General features: G+C 38.2%; 1 pseudogene; it reads right to left on the bottom strand.

Moving 5' to 3' along the window:
• Nucleotides 1-6,362: 6,362 nt before the first annotated feature.
• On the bottom strand, nucleotides 6,363-6,547 carry LOC123781992 (cytochrome c oxidase subunit 7C, mitochondrial pseudogene; annotated as a pseudogene).
• Between the last annotated feature and the right edge of the window lie 470 nt (nucleotides 6,548-7,017).

Below are 7,017 nucleotides of genomic sequence, written 5' to 3'. Positions count from 1 at the left end.
CTCGGGATGACTGCTTTCCCCTCTGTTGTCCCAAATGCCATAGGAGAGATTTTCTTTAACCTTTCTTCCCTTTGGTACCCTGAAGAACTTTTAAACATCCAGTTTTCTAAGTATCAACACAGACCTACTGAATAAGCAGCTCAAAGAGTGAGGCTTAGGCCCCTGGTTTTTTTTTTTTTTTTTTAAACCCTTTTTGGATGACTTTGATATGGAAGAAGGTTTAGGAACTACTATTCTTATTTAGGACAATGACCCCACGTTTGCCAGTGAGTTTCCATCTGTCGCACCCCTTACTCCTAAAGCAGATAACTATCATTTATTAATTTATTAATGTATAGGATTTCTTTAGCCAAGGCCAACTAGAAATTCCAGGCTGAGGGGTGTGTGCACGCACACAAGTATACACCACAATTCTTTGCTTTCTTATGCAGATTATTTGGGGTTATTATCTGAGCAAAGTAACATCCTACCGTGGTCAGCCCTTCTTTACTTATTCTGGCATCAATACACTACCAAGATCTGGCATATTACTAATCCAGCATCTCTAGAAGCAACTAGCCCATTTTTCCCCAAACATGGTGATCCTTGTTTCCCCATCCAAAAATGTTTCCGTTTAGTCCTACATATCATTGACACCCCTTACCCACTAAAGAAGTGATGCTTCTGGTGCCACGTTCCCTTCTATGCTATGTAATAAAGCAAGCATTGTGCTACATTTTTATGCCCTTTACAATTACGCTTCTTGGAATACATTGTATTTGACCAGAATTGGGCTTTCTGTGATTGTAGGAATTCACGGGAATATGCCATGCTCAGAAGCCTTTTCAGGGAACCCCTTTTATCCACACTACTTTTTATGCCTGTGTGTGTTCTTCCAACTCCCTTTAGAACTTCACAGGCACCAGCACAAATACCAGGAAGTGTGGCACAGCTAGAATATTGGACCCTAAAAATTTCCCACTTTGGCAATGTACCACTCTTGTCATACCACAAAAAGAACGTAACATTGACGCTCCCAGTAAATGTAACATCAACTGTTCCTGGACAGAAAGAGCAAAAAAATAACATGTTCAAGAGCACCTGCCTGAATCACATGCTTTCTGGGAGAAAATGTGAAAATGAGATATGGAAAACACCTTGAGATCATTTTTCCCCAACAATTAAATGTGAGATGGTAAAGCAGCAGTGGCAGATCACATAGAACAAAATAGTTTTATTTGATCAGAAAGAAACTTCCCTATTAGAATTACAGTCTGTAGCCACAGAAGGACTGTGGGCCACCCTTCATTTAAATCTCTGCAAACACACGCCATTGAAAGGGCTCCAGGAAAGATACCTTTTGGCAGGACAGGGACTGATGACATGCAAGAAACACTCTTAACTGTTCCTCAACTGCCATGGATTGTCCCTTATTAAACTGGCCAAGTACATCTTTTACTTCTTGGAGAATTAAAAACCACCACCATGTTGTGTTCCTACTCCGCTAAAGAGGAGAAAGTTCAACAATGTGTCTATGTTGTGATAGGAAATGCTGTGGGTCTAATGTTAGGACCCAAACTTTTCTCAGTCTTAAGCATTCCTATTTGCCTTGGAGGAAATGCGGTCATAAAGGACTTTGAGTAGTGGTGGTGGCAATAATGATATGTGCATGAACAAATACAGCTGGAGAAGGGCAGCGTTTTTTTTTTTTTTTGGTGTTTTTACACTAACATCAAACTTGTGTGTTCACAGTACTGCTTTTTCTTAGAGATTACAGATTTTTTTAAAAATAAAAACAGACAGTGGTCTCCTATTCCTGTCCTTGGGGTGGGAACAAAGATCAGAATCTGAATTCATCCAGATCCAGACTTCCGTGCATTCTAGAACAATTAATGCAGTTAATACATCGATTTAAGTGTATTGAAATAACCTTTATATCCTGTTTCAGTACTGCCTACCAAAAATTAGGTTCTACAGTCAATTTATGAAATACCTGCAAATTACTTTTCAGTATTCAAAGACATTACACTAGAAGTTGATTAGTTGAGACTCAAAAGAAAGCACCCATAAAAATGGGATGAAGATAGTATTTGATAAACAGAAAAGGAAAATAAGTGTTTTCATAGTCTCTTTCTTCCTTCCACCACCCCGCCCCCGCTTTCTGACCCCCTCAAATGAGAATATTGCCTAACACAACCTTCAGCTGCATCTCAAAGGTTTTCTTCAAGCCTTGATAAATTATAAAGACTAAATATTTTCTTTGGGAAATTTAATCCTAATTATTATTTCAGATCAGGAATAGCCTGAGTGAGGATGTTTAACCAAATAGCCCATAAAAATTGAGGAGACTGAAGATTAATACTTTTACCTTTACTACCTGGCTTATCTGATACACATTCTAGGACTCCTCCCCGCCCCCCCCCCCCAGGTTTCTGGATTAAAAGCATATAAAGTTCAACTGGAACTGATGTTGGTAGCTATTTTCCCTCTAGATAAAATGAGGGTATTTCAGCTTAGAAAGCCAACATCTGAAAAAGGGGTTGGCACTCTTTTTGCAAAAATGTTCACAAAGTTTTAGAAGGCTTAAGAATCATGCATCTATGTGTCATTTAGTGAAAAATATTATTGCAATAAAATGCATTGTTTATTCAAACTGGGCAACACAGAAGACTGGAGATTTAATAAATACCTTTTTACAGTATTTGGTTGCAAGAAAGCTAAATGTGGGATCACAAAAAAATCTTCCAGTGGGGAAAATGGTTTACAAATGATTGCATGAGTTTGGGTCATTTTTTTAACATCCAGCATAATACCTTATATGGCACAGAGAGGATATTAACTGATAAATGAGATGTATTTTAAAAGTTATCTGAAGGGGCGCCTGGGTGGCACAGCGGTTAAGCGTCTGCCTTCGGCTCAGGGCGTGATCCCGGCGATCTGGGATCGAGCCCCACATCAGGCTCCTCCACTATGAGCCTGCTTCTTCCTCTCCCACTCCCCCTGCTTGTGTTCCCTCTCTCGCTGGATGTCTCTATCCTGTTTCTATCTCTGTCAAATAAATAAATAAAATCTTTAAAAAAAAATAATAATAAATAAAATAAAAATAAAAGTTATCTGAAAATTCCAAAGAAAATTGATCCAATTTTCTAGTGTCTTAAGTTATACATGAAATTGTTGAATAAAAAAAAAAGTATCACAGTTCTGCAATTTCTGCAAAGAAAAAAATCAAACTTTCTATTCAGGATTTAAAACAATTTTCTTAGAGTATTATAACCGGAAGGAGTCTCTGATTACTTTCCAACCTCTTAATTTTACAGGTGCAAAAACTAAAGGCCAGATAATTTAAGTTACTTGTAGTCATCTTCATTTTTGGCTTTTTAGAGATAGAAAACTTGAATGTCTAACCTAAGCTTTGTATTACAGATTTGTTTCACTCAGATGTCAACCACAAACGTTAGAACCTACAACTGGAAAGTGAACAGTCATAGCTAACTACTTCCAGCTCCCATGGTTACATAGAAGAGGAGTTCAATACACATCACCACCTGCCTTTTGCTCCCAGTTTGGAAAAGGAACTACAATGCCATTTCTCTTACTTTCTCCATATCATGGGCTGCCATTGACAGCAGAAGCAGACAAAGAAAGCAAAACACACTTCACCTGTGTTTTTTCTGAAGACAGATAATCTAGGAATTCAGGTATCTTGTTCCAACAAAATATCCTCCCCCTCCCCCCCAAAAATGCTAACTGCTCTCTTTAAGACGACTTTCGTTTGGTATGTTAGCAATGCTTAAAACAAGGCGAGGGAACATTGCCCTGGTAGCCATGAAGTGAACTACTGGGACACATGAAGTTGCCAGATGGGACTGAGCCAGTTAATTATCCTGCTCCCCTCTTTATTAAGGGAAAGTGCCTCTAGACTTAAAGAATGAACCAGAATTTTGATATACTTACATTGAGATAAAATCTAGCTCCTCTAAATAGAGTGAATTATCTTGCCAAGTATCGAACCATCTTGTAAGTTCAATCAAGAACTATTTGCGGTCATCTTTGTGCAATCAGGGGAGAAAGAAATTTGAATAAACTGAAGATGCAAAAATTCGTGGTTCAAGTTTCAAGTGATGGGTAGTAAGGAGGGCACATATTGCATGCTGCACTGGGTGTTATACGCAAATAACGAATCATGGAACATTACATCAAAAACTAAGGATGTACTGTATGGTGACTAACAAATTAAAAAAGACTTTAGACATTATAAACTGTTCAATTTGACTAATCCCTGATATAATGGATTGAGTTGTTTTAAAGAATTGAGCAAGCTAACAATTCACTAAAAATATTAAAGGGATTTTGTTTACTTGTTTTGAATTATGCATCAGGAAAATCTTTATAGAGTAAACGAGGATTCTTTCCATACATCTGATACTTTCTCATGATGTTCTTGTGACCACCACAGAGAAATGTGGCTTGTATAGTATTGTTAGATTTACTAGTTGGACAGACTTATTCAGAAGTTATTGGCAATCCAGAAAGAGAAAAAAAAAAAAAAGGAACCTACACTGCATATTGTGATCTACAATGTCCTACATGGTCTGCCCCACCTACTTCTCTCCTGGTTCACTAAGCTTCAGTCACGGTAGTGACTTTCTATTCTTAACCAAGCTCAATCCTTCCTGTTTGCATCTGCTATTCCCTTCTGCCTGGAATGTTCTTGCAGCTCTTTGAAGAGTTGACTCGTTGTCAAACTGAAGGCATCAGTTTAAATGCCACCTATCCAGAAACTCTCTCTAAATTAGAGGGCCACCTACCCAATTCTGTCATGTTCTACCCTATCTTTGTTTCCTAATACACTATTTTCCATCTCCATGAAAATTTCAGCTTCATAAAAGCTAAGACCTTGTTCGTTTATTCACCAAGACTCCACAAGGCTTAGCACACTGCCTAACATGTCCTAGGCTTCCGTGAACACTGAACAAACTAATGAAATACAACTTTCTATTGTGATACCATATCCTCTATCTGGCCTTTCAGAGTGTATTTTTATCAATGTCTTATTTGGAGGTATAGAAAGCCTGGGTCTTCCCCCCCCCCCATTACATTATACCAGGTAAATACACTACATGGTGAAATAAGAATTCAAAAAGGCCCTGAGGAAGTAAGGCCAAACCCACACAACAAAAGGACATAACAAGGATACATGGAAAATTTTGCACCTAGAATCAAATTTTGTGTACCAGCATAGGACAGGGCAACTTGGTTTGTCATCAGGATTTGTAGGAAATATTTTGAGTTTTAGTTCATCACAATTTTGTTATGCACCAACAGTGTCCTATTTTACACACACACACACACACACACACACACACACACACACACACACACTGGAGCCTTGAAATCAAAAGAGGTTACTTGGAGACTAAATTACATACTTGCTCCATTCTAGGCATTAACATTTAAGAAAACTGGAAAAACACAAGAGGTGGTTGAAAGAGAAAAGTGATTATGAGTGTAGGGGCCAAGGGCAGGCTGCCTCAAGATGGATCATCTTGGCATTAAGATTGTTTTTGACTTAAAAGCAAAACACAGCAGATGCAAAACAAAAACAAAAACAACAACAATCAGCTTTTTACCTCCCCCACAACTGCCTAAGAATTTACATGGAGAACCTGCTCCAAGAAAAGAGCTTTCAGCATAGAGAACTGCATTATGATGTGAGTTACATATGATAGACTGGGAGGAACCTAGCAAGGCCACTGTAATCAAAGTCCTCTTTGTCCTATTGTTTCTGAAAGGCCTAGCAAATATATACCAAAGATTTACTTTTTCATCTTCCTATAAATTGCATTCTTTCAAGTCCCAAACCCTTATAACCCCAATTCTTTTATCCTTTTTTAAAGATTTAAGTGCGCGTGCGCATGCGCGCACATACCCCCCAGAGCGAGCATGGTAGGGGGATGCAGAGGGAGAGATAATCTCAAGCAGATTCCACACCTAGCAGAGCCCCTTGCGGGGCTTGATCCCGCCACCCTGAAATCATGACCTGAGCTGAAATCAAGAGTCAGACGCTCAACTGAGCCACCAAGGTACCCCAGTTTGCATTTTTTAATAAAAAATTACCAAGGTCCTGACCTAATAATCAAAGGATATCTCAAAATTTAAAACCAAGAAACAAGCTAAATCACACATATTTTGACCAAATACTGGACTATTTCTCAAACTAAAAAGTAAACAACTACATTTCATTTTCAAAAAGAGACATTAAGGATTCATGCCTTTATTTACAAACATATCTAGTATGAATTCAAGAGTTTGATCCATTTTCCAAAGAGACCACCCCTCTTAAAATGTTCCTTTTCACATCTGTTTAATAAATTAAAACATCCTTATTTCTTCAGCAGTTGGTGTCTCACTATTAAAAAGTGCAGCAAATCTAGATCCAAAGTACACAGTCATAATTAGTAACTGCCACTCGTTTTCCACTGAAAACAGCAAATTTTCCCCCGAGACCTCCTCATAGTGGCTCCTACGGAACAGAGGTTGTAAACTTCTAGATGCTCTGTCCCAACATAGCACTACTCGAAGGTCTGTGAGAGGCACAAAGACCTAAGACAGTAGAAAATCCTACTCTCCTTAAAGTGACATACCTCATTTTGCCTATCTTTGGAATGTCCATTTCATTGTGGAGTCCACATACAAAATTGATTTCCTACTGTTAGTCTATGTCAATGATTCTTAGTCCAGCTAGAGGAATCTTGAAAGGCAGAGGAAAATTCTCTCTCCTACAAGAGTCGTGGAAAACTACCCTCATTTATAAATGAATCTAAAGCTTTTACCAATAACCTCAATAAGAAATGATTTTCTAACACTTTAAAGCCTCAAGATGTTAGATTATTCCATAAAACACTGAATCCCTTGTCAGATTTCTATTGCATAATTAGCAGTTGGGATACAGTGGAGGAATTTCCACAAGTTTATTTGGTTAATGACTAAGGATCTACAGAATTACAGCTGAGCTTCTATAGTCTCCAGTTTCACTAC

The sequence above is a fragment of the Ursus americanus genome, chromosome 19 (assembly GCF_024610735.1).
Source record: "Ursus americanus isolate L20-20 chromosome 19, mUrsAme1.1.p, whole genome shotgun sequence".
NCBI lineage: Eukaryota > Metazoa > Chordata > Mammalia > Carnivora > Ursidae > Ursus > Ursus americanus.
This window is presented reverse-complemented; position numbering and strand designations above follow the sequence as displayed.